The sequence below is a fragment of the Coregonus clupeaformis genome, chromosome 18 (genome assembly GCF_020615455.1).
Source record: "Coregonus clupeaformis isolate EN_2021a chromosome 18, ASM2061545v1, whole genome shotgun sequence".
NCBI classification, from domain to species: Eukaryota; Metazoa; Chordata; class Actinopteri; order Salmoniformes; family Salmonidae; genus Coregonus; species Coregonus clupeaformis.
In genome coordinates, this window is record NC_059209.1 from 27159535 (window position 1) to 27176818 (window position 17284).

The 17284-nt window shown below is 45.6% G+C and overlaps 1 protein-coding gene across 1 annotated transcript in view; it reads left to right on the plus strand.

Moving 5' to 3' along the window:
* The first annotated feature begins 257 nt into the window (after positions 1-257).
* LOC121530646 (semaphorin-4C) overlaps positions 258-17284 on the plus strand; it is an 88686-nt gene continuing 71659 nt past the window's right edge. Inside the window, exon 1 of the mRNA XM_041835764.2 lies at positions 258-829. The gene's annotated coding sequence lies outside the window, so the exon portion shown is untranslated. The remainder of the gene's footprint in view (positions 830-17284) is intronic.

The following is a 17284-nucleotide window of genomic DNA, read 5'->3' on the forward strand; positions in this document are numbered from 1 at the left end:
TAATGGTATAATATTTATTTTCATAATCAAACTCATAGCCTATTAATATCTACTTCTAATGTCATAGTGTGAAGTTACCATTACTCATTAAAAGGGCTATTCTTCTGTAACGTCACTTTTGGGACTATCGGGTAGCCGAGTCTGGGCAATGCTCAGGGGGTATGTATGGATGGGGACCTGTTTATGCCTTTGTATCATCCCTGATCGGTCCCTACAGTGATACGTACTGCAGAAGTATGGCACACTGCAGTGTAACGGCAGGCTCAACTACACCACCGGTATTCCACTGGAATATCTGCTTGCCAGCGCCACTACCAACCCATATCCCTCCCTGTCTCTCTACTGACTGTTTTCCATCTCTGTAGAAACTTCTTCATATTGAGAGTTGTGCAGTTCTGCGTCGGAGAGAGACGTCGGGAAAGCGCGGAGGAGAGGTTTTATATGCTTTGGAAGTTAATCTTATCTGCGTATTATTTCCTCCTTGGTTTCGTATTACAGAGGGAGTGAGCGCAGCAGCGCGAGTTTCGCGATGTAAACTGACAGCGTCATGATATGTTTTGGTTTCCCGATGTTAAGCAAGAAATCTAAAGGAAAAACTTAAACGAATAGCCTTCAGCTGACATTTGTTAGTATGTGGAATAATTTGTAACTAACTGAATCTTCCAAAAACAAATCCGAGATAACGGAAAGGAAAAGGATACTGTATCTGTCGTCAGTTTACGCGGATCGTCAGTTTACGCGGAGGGAACTGACAGGGAGAGTAGGCTATTGCATTATTATCACCACAGCTGCTGAACAGAGGAGCATACATAAGAGAACAAATACTACGGTAAGTTTGTTGCAATCATTGCAACATTATTACAATAATTTGAGCGTTATCCTGTCGTTTGGATACATTGTGAGACTGCCTAATGTTGGCTCTTTAAAGTAACCGAATAGGAGGAAGAAAATGAGAAAAACATCTGATCCTGTCTTTGGCTTAGTCGGCAGGGCTCCAACTGTTGCCCCAAGCTTTAAAAGTAGGCTACACTGTTTTTACCGGGTTATACGCACACTGGACAAGATTTTAACCCAATTTAATTGTGTTCTTGATGCAACTTTATCTCTGTTTAGTCCACTGTAAACATAGCGCACTGCGGTTGAGAAGCAGTTGGAAGCGAATCAAATGTTTTTTGTTTCAAAACCACATTTAACTCCTGATTCAGACCATGTATATTCGACGTAGTTCGAGATCATCTGGAGAGACATTTCCCTATTTTCTCTACAGATGCACTCGACTTGTATCTTCTATGTGTGCGGCGTTTGTAGTGAGGGATATCATTGGTCCTCTTGAAACAAAATAGTCTGTATGCTATTCAAATTCAGGTATAGAGGAGCTGATCTGTTATAGTCATGTGAATACATTGGATTGCAAAACAGCCACTGCAATTAGCTTGGATTTGAAAGAACCATCACGTGTCTTAATATGTCTATGTTGTTGTTACATTATGGCTCTTTTGGAGAGGACTTTATTTTTAACCGTTATTACAGGGATCATCAACTAGATTCAGCTGCGGGACGATTTTTTCTAGGACTGATGATCAGGGGGCCAGAACATAATTACAAATAAATAGTAGACTGTAAATTAAGCGCAAGCATCCCAAAAATATATAATATTTGACTAAAACATAATCATTTCAAACCTTGCTTACATTTGTATTATCACATATATCTATTATGCGTGGGAATACTTTGGAACAGATTTACAAAATTAAAATCATTTGGAGCTGATTTGCTGGTGTTTTTACAGTCTTTTAGGTTCAACTATAAAATAAAATCACCAGTGGGCCAAATTCGGCGTGTGGGCTGCCAGTTGGGGAACCCTGCATTATTACAATTATCCAGTTCAGTGACTTAACACATTAATTCGACCTGTTGTTTTGTCTTACTTTCTTTTTAATGGTAATGAAGTAAGTGTTAGCTTCAGCTGGCTGAGTACAGTAATTAGGCTACAGCATGACAAGACCAGTGTGAGCAGAACGGTTGAACTGACTGACTGGAAAACAGGGTTTGTGTATGGGGATGTGTAGTGACTTTATTCCTAACGACTGATCCAGGTTCAGTTTATTACATTTAAGAATAGGACTGGGGAAGGGAAAGCTGAAGTTCCTGAAAATTAAGACGACCGTAGTTAAATGGGGAAACCTAGTCAAGTATAGGGAATGGTAAGGATATGATCATGTACACTACCGTTCAAAAGTTTGGGGTCACTTATACATTTCCATTTTTTTGTCCATTAAAATAACATCAAATTGATCAGAAATACAGTGTAGACATTGTTAATGTTGTAAATGGCTATTGTAGCTGGAAACGGCTGATTTTTTTATGGAATATCTACATAGGCGTACAGAGGCCCATTATCAGCAACCATCAGTCCTGTGTTCCAATGGCACGTTGTGTTTGCTAATCCAAGTTTATCATTTTAAAAGGCTAATTGATCATTAGAAAACCATTTTGCAATTATGTTAGCACAGCTGAAAACTGTTGTGCTGATTAAAGAAGCAATAAAACTGGCCTTCTTGAGACTAGTTGAGTATCTGGAGCATCAGCAATTGTGTGTTCGATTACAGGCTCAAAATGGCCAGAAACAAATAACTTTCTTCTGAAACTCGTCAGTCTATTCTTGTTCTGAGAAATGAAGGCTATTCCATGCGAGAAATTGCCAAGAAACTGAAGATCTCGTACAACGCTGTGTACTACTCCCTTCACAGAACAGCACAAACTGGCTCTAACCAGAATAGAAAGAGGAGTGGGAGGCGACGGTGCACAACTGAGCAAGAGGACAAATACATTAGAGTGTCTAGTTTGAGAAACAGGCGCCTCACAGGTCCTCAACTGGCAGCTTCATTAAATAGTACCCGCAAAAAACCAGTCTCAACGTCAACAGTGAAGAGGCGACTCTAGGATGCTGACCTTCTAGGCAGAGTTGCAAAGAAAAAGCCATATCTCAGACTGCCCAATAAAAAGAAAAGATTAAGATGGGCAAAATAACACTGGACAGAGGAAGATTGGAAAGAAGAACATTTGTGAGACGCAGACCAAATGAAAGATGCTGGAAGAGAGCTTGATGCCATCTGTCAAGCGTGGTGGAGGCAATGTGATGTAGCCTCCTGTAGCCCAGTTGGTAGAGCATGGCGCTTGCAACGCCAGGGTTGTGGGTTCGATTCCCACGGGGGGCCAGTATGAAAAATGTATGTACTCACTAACTGTAAGTCGCTCTGGATAAGAGCGTCTGCTAAATTACTCAAATGTAAATTTAATGGTCTGGGGGTGCTTTGGTGGTGGTAAAGTGGGAGATTTGTACAGGGTAAAAGGGATCTTGAAGAAGGAAGGCTATCACTCCATTTTGCAACCCTGTGGACGGTGCTTGATTGGAGCCAATTTCCTCCTACAACAGGACAATGACCCAAAGCACAGCTCCAAACTATACAATAACTATTTAGGGAAGAAGCAGCCAGCTGGTGTTCTGTCTATAATGGAGTGGCCAGCACAGTCACTGGATCTCAACACTATTGAGCTGTTGTGGGAGCAGCTTGACAGGTACGTAAGAAGTGCCCATCAAGCCAATCCAACTTGTGGGAGGTGCATCAGGAAGCATGGGGTGAAATCTCTTCAGATTACCTCAACAAATTGACAACTAGAATGCCAAAGGTCTACTAGGCTGTAATTGCTGCAAATGGAGGATTCTTTGATGAAAGCAAAGTTTGAAGGACACAATTATTATTTCAATTAAAAATCATTATTTCTAACCTTGTCAATGACTACATTTCCTATTCATTTTGCTATATTTCCTATTCAAACTCATTTCATGTATGTTTTCATGGAAAACAAGGACATTTCTAAGTGACCCCAAACTTTTGAACGGTGGTGTAATTATACCAGTCTGTGTGTGTGCATACATGCGCCACCACCACACCGAAAAATATTGCAACATGGAAATTACAATGCCCATCGTGTTAGTGAGGAGTTTACATTTCCAGGGTGTGTGTATGACCGTGTGTGTATGCCTATTTACCAAACTTCTCCAGAGCCTGTGTGTGTCCATTTGGCAGGCAGGGGAAATGGTGGTGGAAGCAGGAACACTCAGCTCCCTCCCTCCCTCACCCCAGATGTTAAAGTGTCTATTGAGAGTCCGATTTGGCTCCTGCCGGGTTGATCTCTTCATTGTTACCACACAATGGGCCCCACATCCTGCTGCCTGCCCCTCCTCCTAGTCCCCAGAACCCCCACTCCTCATCAGCCCCATTTCAGCCTCGCAGGCAGCCTCATGGTTGGCCTATAAAGAGCTTTTAATATTGTGATAACGTCATTCTTTAGGTTAAGCAGCGAGAGATGGATTTGTAATGGCTTGGCCCTCTTTATCTCAATTTTTCACAGCTAGCATGTGTTTGGTTAAGCTGAAGCTGGAGTTAGCTGAGACGTGGGGGCAGAGTGGTTGTTGCATCATGCCTGGGAGGCTGGGACATACTGTAGCCTACATGGAGCACCAACAGATGTCCTGTGTCTGGCTGCTACAGCGAATTCAGTCATCCCTGTGCCACTTGTGACATGTAAATGCAACCGATACTGTAGTGAATGACCACGTGTGGCAAACAGCCATGCAAACACGTGAATGCATGTGAATTACATGGTTAAATACATCTCTTTACTCTCCCCTGATGATGCTAGAGGTGACATAACACCTCCATATAAATGCACGACTGGTTTCAACATGTTTTGTTCGCAATTCGCAGGCACTGATCTGTTTGATTGAGATTTACTGCACAGCTCAGTGAGCAACAGTTTGATTTTACCTCTGTGTTGCTGCAGCAATCTGGGGGGCGAGATAAAAAAAGATCCCCTCTCTTCACAAACTGTTTCATTGCTTTCCTTTGGAATGATTGGATCCTTCTCCATCTTTTCATTCCTCTCCTATCCCTCTCTCTCTCTGTCAGGTCTCCTTTTCCCCTCATTTTGGCCTTGTCTCTCTCCTCCCCCATCCTTCCCTCAACTCTGTCCATCCTCTGATCCTCTCTCCATCCTCCCGATCCTCTCTCTATCCTGGTGTGTAATGAGTGTGATGGTCTTGTATCAGCTCTGTAGCAGGCCAGAGAGGAGAAGAATGCAGTCAGTACCAGTGGCTGGAGCTGTCATGGTGCGAGGCAGGCCAGCTGAGAGGTCTGGGGTACAGGAGCAGATGGGTCATCTGGGTGTGTGTGTGTGTGTTAGGCCTTAAGGGGGTTCTGCTGGGGCTGGACAAATCATTATGTTTAGAGAAGCAGGGTGCAGGGGTGTGTGTGTGTGGGGGGGTGTTTTAAGAGCATCATGGGGAGGGCTAGGGGGTTGGGGGCTGATATAGGCCTGTGTTTTGATGGTGCTCCCAGAGGCCTCTGTGTGTGCGTGTGCTGGAGGGAGGCTGCTCTGTGTGCGCAGCTGTGGGCCAGAGAGAGAAACACTCATCGACAGACCGTGAAGTGTGGCTGGGTTCTCTCTGCAGCACACACACGCACATACACACACACACTGCCTTGTATAACTAACCTTGTGGGGACACACATTTCAGTCCCATTCAAAATCCTTTTTTCCCTAACCCCTAACCCTTACCCTAACCTTAACCCTAACCTTAACTCCAAAACCTAACCTTAACCCTAATTCCTAACCCTAAGACTAACCCTAGCTTCTAACACTAACACTAATGCTAACCTTAACCCCTAAACCCCCTAGATAGCATTTGACCTTGTGGGGACTAACAAAATTTCCTTTGTTTACTATTCTTCAGATGTCCCCACAAGTATAGTTAAACACATCCACACACAAACACGTCCACACACACACACACACACACACACACACACACACACACACACACACACACACACACACACACACACACACACACACACACACACACACACACACACACACACACACACACACACACACACACACACACACACACACACACACACACACACACACACACACACACACACACACACACACACACACACACACACACACACACACACACACACACACCCTTTGAAACACTCACATTCTGTTTGCAGTTGAAAAGGTACACGTACATACACGTGCAAACACACACTCTCAATGTTTAAAAAACACACACCACCCTGATCTACAGGCCATTACACAGTAGGCCTCAGGGCTGGTTAGGATAGGAGCGGTCCTGTGAATAAATCACACTGGTGGTTTCTGGCACCGGTTCTGATTCTACCCTCCTAGATCTACAAAAGATGAGAAGCTTTGGTCTGTCTTCTCGGTCAAAATACCCAGAGGACGTACTCTGTAGTTGGAGTTAGTGAGCTTTAGAGAAACCCTCCCACTCTCTACACAGTTCATTACGAGTCCAGTGTTCTGACTGAGGCATTGCATTATGTATGGGAGAGAGAGCAATGACCTGTTTGTTACTAGCTGACCAGTACTGACCATCTGCTGTTTCACTGTTCTCCCTCAAGGCTCCCAAACTGTGTTGGTTGGGGGGGTTGGGTCAAGTGCGTGTGCATGTGTTTGTGTTATTTTATGAGCATTTGTGTGTGAGCTTTGCCTGGCATAATGATATTTGTTTATCGTAGTTTGTGTGTTATTCCTTCTCATAACAGCTTCTTAAAACAACCTGAAATGGGGTCGCCTGTTTTTCTTCCATTTGTCTCATCTCAGCATTTGCTTGTTGTGCTCCCCTGAAGCAGGTGGAAGCTGGGTTGTATAAGAGACAGTTGGGCAATGATTTCCTTTGTGCCAAAGGCTTGCCAACAAGCTCCGGCTGTATTAGGCCTACGTACTGTATGTGTGCATCCCAAATGGCACCCTATTCCCTATAAAGTGTACTACTCTTATGTAGGGAATAGGGTGCCATTTGGAACGCAACCATAGTAATTATTTACTGGAATGTTGTTCAGAGAGGAGATTCTTCTGTGGTAGTTTGTTGGAAGTTGTAACTCCTGCTGTTGTTGTTCACCTTGAGCAGATGTTTTCAGCAGCCTGTCTTTCTAAAGTGCATTCTGTTTACTGAGCACCAATGTAATGGTTATCTTTTGTACTCTAGTTTATGAAATTTGCCTGTGTGTGTGTGTAGTTGTTGTGTGTGTGTGTGCATGCGTGCCTGCATGGCTGCGTATAAACATGGTGGTCCTGGGGTAGGAATGTGTGTGTGTGTGTGTGTGTGTGTGTGTATTGTGTCTAGCCTTCCCTGTCTATGGGCCCTGCATTGTGTTTGCAAACTGTGGTCCATCCATGCCGATGAACAGCAGGAGACGAGCCCATTTTCCCAGTTGAGCATCGCAGTTTGTTTTTATTAGAGCCTTTTTTGGCATTGTTCTGTTCCGATACAGTTGCCTTGCCTTCCCGTGTGACTGCGCTACCAAGCCGTTAGCGGCAGGAAGTGCCAGGAGCGTGCCTGTTACACACACACTAAAACACACACTAAAACACGCACGCACGCACACACTCACACACACTCACTCACACACACACACACACACACACACACACTGTGGCTGGAGAAAAATAACAATAAAAAGTTGCCCTGCAGCTGGTATGGAGCAGGAGCTTAGCCAGGAAGGAGTGAGGCTGAGTTGAGTTGAGTTGTTGGCCTTTTCTCCAGGGGAGAGCAGGAGCAGAGAGGAGGAGGAGGGTGGGCGGAGGCACAGGGCCACAGCTTATCACTGGGTCTCACCCTTTAGAGACCCAGCCAAACCCCAGCCAAGCTCCCGCCAAACCCTAGCTGAGCTTCAGCCACCATGGACTGAGACAGCTTTTCTCTCAGGGTGTGGTGAGTTGGCGAGTGGGGTTAGCCTAGCCTAGCGCCTCCTGTTGGAAGCCCAATGCCAGTCCAGTCCAATGTCAATGCTCTCTTTCCCAGCTGCGTAAACTGCAGACAGAGCTAGAGCCAGACCTAGGTCCAATAATGGGGCTGTTGTTAGGGGTGTTGGGGCCAGCCCGTGGCGAGGGGGGGGCCCACCACGTGTGTGTGTATATGTGTTTGCCCCCTTGTCCTCCCAGCCTGTAGGAGCCTGACCTCTGACCCTGGGCTGGCTGCACCCTGCAGAACCCCTGCTGATCTCTTCCAGCCCGCTGCACCCTGTCTGGCTCACTGAGATGGAGGGAGTGGGAGGCGGGGGGGTGAAAGAGAAAAGGAAAGAGGGTGAGGGAATTGAGGGAGTGAGAGAGATGGAGAGAGATGGTGAGAAGGGAGAACAATATCCATAGGGAGAGTGAGAGAGAGAGAGAGAGAGAGAGAGAGAGTGAGACAGGAAGGGAGGGAGAGAGGGGGTGGATGAACTCAAAGACCCCTATATATATATATATATATATATATATTGTGACGTCACGAGAGGCTACACAGCTTTCAGCGGGATTGCTCAAGTAGTGCAAGGAGACAAGGTTCAAACAAAACAAGGATTTTATTATAGGTCTTGGGAAATTAACGAAAATATAACAAAATTCTGTTCTCTTGTGGCTCTTTAAGGGTTAACAGTTCAGGGATGTCTCTTCCACATCCAAAATCATAATTCTCACTCGCTCAGATAACTTTTCCCCAGCCTTACTGTAGTCCACGTTGCAGCTAGTGGCCAACCCAGCAAAAAGTCCTTCCAAATGTCTCTCACGTATTTCCACAGGTGCATATATCCAAAGGTGAGTATTTCCCAAAGGTAAGTATCTCCAAATCCTTATATTCCTCATGGAAGTGGACGTGCAGCACTCTTGTCCTCCAGCGAGCCCAGGTTGGAGACTGTGTCTCTTCCCTTCCCAAACCTTCAGCTCATCAGCTCCTCATTTGTTTCAGCTGCGTGGGAAGATTGGCCATAGAGGGGTGGAGTTCCCGACCATACCAGCAGATGGAGCCATAGCTGTCTGGGTTTGCAGCCACCTCAGGGGGATGTAACGTCCCTCCAGGACACAGCCTCTCGTGACATCACACATCCCCCTCCTCGGGACCGACGTCCTCGTCGGGTAAAGGCAGCGAAGAAGGCATCACGCCGGGAGAGGGCGTCCGCATTGCCGTGGTGCTTGCCAGACTGCTCTCTCTTCAACTCCTCCAACTCTAGGACCAGGGACTCAGCGTCCTGTTGTCTCTCCTTGAGTTTCTTACTGAACGCATCAGCCTTGGTTTTAGCAGAGTTTAGCTTCTGTTGAGCAGCTTTCAGTTCCTTCTCTCTCTCTGCCTCCGCATTCTTCATCTTGTTCTCCAACACCTTGTACTTCTCCTCTGCCTTCTTCTGGACCTCCTTACTACTGCGCAGGGTCTCCTCACACTCCTCGATGGTCCTGCGCAGCCTCTCCAGCTCCTCCTGTTGCTTATGGAAGGAGCTCTGTTGGAGTTTAGCCTGGAGGATATCTAACTCTTCTGTCTTCATGTCTAACTGTTGCTTTAACAAACGATACCTCTCAGCGGTCCCCTTCAGACCAGACAGTTCTTTGTCCAGATTCTGTAGCTCCGTCTCTGTGTCGGTCTGGGCACCTGCCATCCCTATCCGAGCCCGGGCGGGAGTGAGTAATTCGGAGGATTGCACCGGAGCCTTCCCAGGATGAGTCTTGCCTCTCCGTTTCCGAGGTACTCGGGTTATCCTCTCCTGAGACTCTCTCCAGAGTGGGTAAAAGGCTGGGCAGTCTCGTCCAATTAGGACAGGGACGGGGAGGGAATCAACCACCCCCGCCGTCGTGTGTATGGTTCCCCGTGTGCTGGTCATTGTAAGTTCAGTAATGGGGTATTCTCTGGTGTCCCCATGGACACAGGAAACTGGGAGGACTTTCCCCGGGGTCAGACACGTTGGGCCCACCAAATCCTTACGCACCAGGGTGGCCCGGCTACCAGAATCCAGTAAGGCCTCCACATCATGGTGATTCACAGTTACCGGGCAGGTGGGGGGTCGATCTGGGCCGCCATCTACGACTCCCAAGAGCGAGGCAAACGGTGTGTGGGTGCTGAGCTGGAGGACTCCGCAGTGGGCATAGGTTCATCGGCTGGTTTCCCACACTGCCAGGAGATATGTCCCATCTCCCCACACCGGTAACACTGTCGAAGTTTCCCCCTCCTGGTGTACTCTTCTTGGACCCGCCTGGTTTCTGGCTCCCCCTGGAGCCGGGATAAGTCCTGACGTGGCTGGGTTCGAGACCTTGGGGTCCTTTGGACGGGTTCTTCCCATTTGTGGTGGGGCCGCACTCCTGGGGTCTTTTCGGGAAGCATTCAGCATCTCCGCTGTGGCCTGGTACTTTTCCACAGCTTCCACGGTCAGATCAGCCGTGGTCAAGGCCTGTTGACTGATGAACCGTTTTGCCTCATAAGGCAGGGCGCGTAGGTAACGATCCACCACAACGGCCTCCACCACCGCCGCTGCTGTATTCCTCTGCGGATCCAGCCATTTCCTTGCGATTCGGACAAGTTCATGCATCTGCGCCCGAGGAGGTTGGTCTGGTTGGAAGGTCCAACTGTGAAAGCGCTGGGCCATACCAAACTTTGTGAGTCCATATCTGCTGAGGATCTCAGACTTCAGGGCATCATAGTCAGTAACCTGGTCAGGGCCCAGGTCCCGGACAGCATTCAGCGATTCCCCGGTTAGAAAGGGGGCTAACAGACCAACCCACTGTTGCTTGGGCCAGGCTTCCCTAGTGGCCGTGGCCTCAAATGCATGCAGGTATGCCTCAATGTCATCGGTAGCTCCCATCTTAGATATAAAGTCACTTGCCTTTATTGGGCGGGTATTTTGGACCACCCTCTGTCTCTGCAACTGCAATTCCTCTGCCTTCAGAAGGTTGGCTTTCTTTTGCTCCTCCAAGAGAGCCACGTTTGCTTGCATCTGGGCTTGCTGGCCAGCAACAAGGGCTTTCAATATGTCCTCCATTTCAGTCGGCGGGGAGCCTACGGCCAACTTGGAAAACTGGGTGATCAAACCTTCGGTATCCTCCTCTGACATGCACTATTAACGCTTGAGCGTGCCCGTATTCACCACCATCTGTGACGTCACGAGAGGCTACACAGCTTTCAGCGGGATTGCTCAAGTAGTGCAAGGAGACAAGGTTCAAACAAAACAAGGATTTTATTATAGGTCTTGGGAAATTAACGAAAATATAACAAAATTCTGTTCTCTTGTGGCTCTTTAAGGGTTAACAGTTCAGGGATGTCTCTTCCACATCCAAAATCATAATTCTCACTCGCTCAGATAACTTTTCCCCAGCCTTACTGTAGTCCACGTTGCAGCTAGTGGCCAACCCAGCAAAAAGTCCTTCCAAATGTCTCTCACGTATTTCCACAGGTGCATATATCCAAAGGTGAGTATTTCCCAAAGGTAAGTATCTCCAAATCCTTATATTCCTCATGGAAGTGGACGTGCAGCACTCTTGTCCTCCAGCGAGCCCAGGTTGGAGACTGTGTCTCTTCCCTTCCCAAACCTTCAGCTCATCAGCTCCTCATTTGTTTCAGCTGCGTGGGAAGATTGGCCATAGAGGGGTGGAGTTCCCGACCATACCAGCAGATGGAGCCATAGCTGTCTGGGTTTGCAGCCACCTCAGGGGGATGTAACGTCCCTCCAGGACACAGCCTCTCGTGACATCACAATATATATATATATATATATATATAGTAGGAAGAGAGACGGAGAGAGAAATGAAGAGGAGGAGTTGAGGGAGATGGAAGAGAGAAACAGGTGACAGACCTGTTTGGAGTGAGGGAGGGCAGAGAATAGCCCTGCACATAGGTTCTGAGAGAGTGAGATAAGGCTGGACCAGCAGTCAACAATTACACCATCAATCTCCGACCTAGCTCTCTCCCTCTGCTTTCCTCTCTTTTCTCTCTCCTTTTCTCTCTCCTTTTCTCTTTCTCCCACAATCCCCTAGCTGTGTGCACTGTGTATTTGTTATAGACGCTTTCCCATGCCGCCTTATTTTTCTCCTCCCTCCCTCCCTCCCTCCCTCCCTCCCTCCCTCTCTCTCTAACACAGCACACACACACACTGACTCGTGGCATATGGAACAGTTTATCTGGGAGATTATTTTTTCCGCCTATTAAGCAAAGTCTCTTTTTCTTCCTGAAAAAGGAGAGAGAAAGGCAAACTGTGTTTTTATTCTGATATTTTACCAGCACTGAGCCCAGGCCCATAGTGGCAGGAGACCTAGCCCGTTGGTAGCCGGGAGGAGTGAGTGAGTTATTTTGTGCGCGCCTGCTAAGCTCTTAAACCTGCTGCTTCTACGCATAAAACAAATCAATAAAGCGTATAAAACATCTCTTTAAAAGCGGCCTGAGAAATAATGGATGAGAGAGGCCGAAATGCAGATGGTTACCTCCCATCGGTTACCTTTCCACCTCTGTTTTACTTCCATTCTTTCTTTTTATCTCCTCTTCCTCTCCCTCCTTCCACCTCACTATCTCTTTGTTGTACCTCTCTCTCCCTCTTTCCTTTCTTCCTTCTCTCTCTCTCTCTCTCTCTCTCTCTCTCTCTCTCTCTCTCTCTCTCTCTCTCTCTCTCTCTCTCTCTCTCTCTCTCTCTCTCGCTCTCACTCTCGCTCTCTCTCTGCCTAGGAAGCAGTTAAGGGGACTGACCTGTAAAGTAAACAAATTCAGTTTGTCCCCTATTAAAATTCACAGTGTTCCGGCCTCCGCTCTGCTCAGGCCTATCTACTGATGAACTGTGATTTGTGTGCAAGGATTAAATTCCTTAAATTTGTCTTTCACTCCCTGTGGGAGAGGGCCCTAATTAATTGGTTTTTATTTAAATTCGCTGTGTGTGTGTTTCTGTCTGTGTGTGGCGCTCACATTATTTGGGGTGTGTGTGGCAGTCGGCAACCCAGCAGGGTGCCATGGGTGCGGCCGGTGTGTGTGTGTGCGCGTGTTGTACTATGCTGTGTGGCCATTTCCTTTGTTCTGCTGTGTGTGTTGCTGGTTGTCTGCTGCTCCACCCGGGGTTAACATTACGATTGTCTGCCACACAATGTAGTGAGCCACCCTGCAGAGAGAGAGCTGTGTTGATTGGTGTTGCTCTGTGCTGTGTGACAGTGCTCATAGTGTCTGTTGCCCATCATTCTCTTGCTTTGAGCTCTATGGTGCATCACCAGCTGATGGGGACTCGCTGCATATTGTCAGGAACCAGTCCGCTAGTGTTTCCCCCACAACCTCCTACGGTGTTGTGTACTGCACAGATTGTTTGTGAGCGTGTGTCTCACACGGTGGTTTATCTACATTGAGATGTGGCTGTGTGTGAGCCTGCGTGCGTCCATGCGTATGCATCGTGACTGCAGCGAGTCCACAGGTTTATGAGTTATTTTCTGTGTGTTTTTCTCAGAAGGCAAATTAAGATGCAGAGTCACTGATAGACTGAGTCATCCTGACAGCAGCAGGGAGGGAGAGTGCAGACTGACCATACACACAGATCTCTATCTATTTATCTTGATTTCCCCTTATTGCTCTCACTCTCTAGCTTTCTCTCTCACTCTCTAGCTTTCTCTCTCTCACTCTCTAGCTTTCTCTCTCTCACTCTCTAGCTTTCTCTCTCTCACTCTAGCTTTCTCAATCTCTAGCTTTCTCTCTCTCACTCTAGCTTTCTCTCTCTCACTCTCTAGCTTTCTCACTCTCTAGCTTTCTCTCACTCTCTAGCTTTCTCTCTTTAACTCTCTAGCTTTCTCTCTCTCACTCTCTTTCTCTCTCTCACTCTAGCTTTCCCTCTCTCACTCCATAGCTTTCTCTCTCTAACTCTCTAGTATTCTCTCACTCTAGCTTTCTTTCTCTCACTCTCTAGCATTCTCTCTCTCACTCTCTAGCTTTCTCTCTATTTCTCTCTAGCTTTCTATTCAATTTCAATTTAAGGGCTTTATTTGCATGGGAAACATATGTTAACATTGCCAAGATAGATAATAAACAAAAGTGAAATAAACAATAAAAATGAACAGTAAACATGACACTCACAAAAGTTCCAAAAGATTAAAGACATTTCAAATGTCCTATTATGTCTATATACAGTGTTATAGTGATGTGCAAATAGTTAATGTACAAAAAGGAAAATAAATAAACATAAATAATATAGGTTGTATTTACAATGGTGTTTGTTCTTCACTGGGTGCCCTTTTCTTGTGGCAACAGGTCAGAAATCTTGCTGCTCTGATTGCACACTGTGATATTTCACCCAGTAGATATTTGGAGTTTATCCAAAATGGATTTCTTTCGAATTCTTTGTGGGTCTGTGTAATCTGAGGGAAATATGTGTCTCTAATATGGTCATACATTTGGCAGGAGGTTAGGTAGTGCAGCTCAGTTTCCACCTAATTTTGTGGGCAGTGTGCACATAGCCTGTCTTCTCTTGAGAGCCAGGTCTGCCTACGGCGACCTTTCTCAATAGCAAGGCTATGCTCACTGACTCTGTACGTAGTCAAAGCTTTCCTTAATTTTGGGTCAGTCACAGTGGTCAGGTATTCTGCCTCTGTGTACTCTCTGTTTAGGGCCAAATAACATTCTAGTTTGCGCAGTTGTTTGGTAAATTCTTTCCAATGTGTCAAGTAATTATCTTTTAGTTTTCTCCTGATTTGGTTGGGTCTAATTGTGTTGCTGTCTTGGGGGTCTGTGGGGTCTGTTTGTGTTTGTGAACAGAGCCCCAGGACCAGCTTGCTTAGGGGACTCTTGTCCAAGTTCATCTCTCTGTAGGTGATGGCTTTGTTATGGAAGGTTTGGGAATCGCTTCCTTTTTAGGTGGTTGTAGAATTTAATGTCTCTTTTCTGGATTTAGATAATTAGCGGGTATCAGCCTAATTCTGCTCTGCATGCATTATTTGGTGTTTTACGTTGTACACAGAGGATATTTTTGCAGAATTATGCATGCAGAGTCTCAAAATGGTGTTTGTCCCATTTTGTGAATTCTTGGTTGGTGAGCGGACCCCAGACCTCACAACCATAAAGGGCAATGGGTTCTATAACTGATTCAAGTATTTTTAGCCAGATCCTAATTGGTATGTCAAATTTTATGTTACTTTTGATGGCATAGAAGGCCCTTCTTGCCTTGTCTCTCAGATCGTTCACAGCTTTGTGGAAGTTACCTGTGCCGCTGATGTTTAGGCCGAGGTATGTATCATTTTTTGTGTGCTCTAGGACAACAGTGTCTAGATGGAATTTGTATTTGTGGTCCTGGCAACTGGACCTTTTTTGGAACACCATTATTTTTGTCTTACTGAGATTTCTGTCAGGGCCCAGGTCTGACAGAATCTGTGCAGAAGATCTAGGTGCTGCTGTAGGCCCTCCTTGGTTGGGGGCAGAAGCACCAGATCATCAGCAAACAGTAGACATTTCACTTCAGATTCTAGTAGGGTGAGGCCGGGTGCTGCTGACTGTTCTAGTGCCCTCGCCAATTTGTTGATATATATGTTGAAGAGGGTGGGGCTTCAGATGCATCCCTGTCTCACCCCACGGCCCTGTGGAAAGAAAATTGTGTGTTTTTTGCTAATTTTTACCGCACACTTGTTGTTTGTGTATATGGATTTTATAATGTTGTATGCTTTTCCCCCAGCACCACTTTCCATCAATTTGTATAGCAGACCCTCATGCCAAATTGAGTCAAAAGCTATTTTGAAATCAACAAAGCATGAGAAGACTTTGCCTTTGTTTTGGTTTGTTTGTTTATTAATTAGGGTGTGCAGGGTGAATACGTGATCTGTCTTACGGTAATTTGGTAAAAAGCCAATTTGACATTTGCTCAGTACATTGTTTTCACTAAGGAAATGTACGAGTCTGCTGTTAATGATAATGCAGAGGATCTTCCCAAGGTTGCTGTTGACGCTTATCCCACGGTAGTTATTGGGTTCAAATTTGTCTCCACTTTTGTGGATTGGGGTGATCAGTCCTTGGTTCCAAATATTGGGGAAGATGCCAGAGCTAAGGATGATGTTAAAGAGTTTAAGTATAGCCATTTGGAATTTGAGGTCTGTATATTTTATCATTTCATTTAGGATACCATCAACACCACAGGCCTTTTTGGGTTGGAGGGTTTGTATTTTGTCCTGTAGTTCATTCAATGTAATTGGAGAATCCAGTGGGTTCTGGTAGTCTTTAATAGTTGATTCTAAGATTTGTATTTGATCATATATATGTTTTTGCTCTTTGTTCTAGAGCCAAAAAGATTGGAGAAGTGGTTTACCCATAAATCTCCGTTTTGGATAGATAACTCTTCGTGTTGTTGTTTGTTTAGTGTTTTCCAATTTTCCCAGAAATGGTTAGAGTCTATGGATTCTTCAATTACATTGAGCAGATTTCTGACGTGCTGTTCCTTCTTTTTCCATAGTGTATTTCTGTACTGTTTTAGTGATTAGTTAAGGCATAGGCTCAGGTTTTCTGGGTCTCTATGTTTTTGGTTGGATAGGTTTCTCAATTTCTTTCTTAGGTTTTTGCATTCTTCATCAAACCATTTGTCATTGTTCTTAATTTTCTTTGGTTTTCTGTTAGAAATTTGTAGATTTGATGGGGAAGCTGAGAGGTCAAATACACTGTTTAGATTTTCTACTGTCAAGTTTACACCTTCACTATTACAGTGAAACGTTTTGTCCAGGAAATTGTCTAGAAGGGATTGAATTTGTTGTTGCCTAATAGTTTGTTGGTAGATTTCAACACTACTTTCCTTCCATCTATAGCATTTCTTAATATTACTCAGTTCCTTTGGCTTTGATGCCTCATGATTGAGCATAGCTCTGTTCAAGTAGAGTGTGATTTTGCTGTGATCTGATAGGGGTGTCAGTGGACTGACTGTGAACGCTCTAAGAGACTCTGGGTTGATGTCAGTGATAAAGTAGTCTACAGTACTACTGCCAAGACATGAGCTATATGTGTACCTACCGTAGGAGTCCCCTCGAAGCCTACCGTTGACTATGTACATACCCAGTGTCCGACAGAGCTGTAGGAGTTGTGACTCGTTTTTGTTGGTTATGTTGTCATAGTTGTGTCTAGGGGGGCATACGGGGGAGGGAATGCTGTCACCTCCAGGTAGGTGTTTGTCCCCATGTGTGCTGAGGGTGTCAGGTTCTTGTCCAGTTCTGGCATTTAGGTCTCTCTCTCGCTCTTTTTAACTTTTTAGGTTCGTTACAATTAATTAATTTTTGTGCTTTTAATGATGCAACTATTGAGCCAATAAAAGTATTTTAAAATAAAAAATCTCTCTCCCTATCTAATTATCTCTCTCGATGCCTTTCTAATTGTCTCTCTAATTCTATCTCTTTCTCTCTCCTATCTATCTCCATGTCACTCGTGTACACTTACGCACGCACGCACACACACACACAC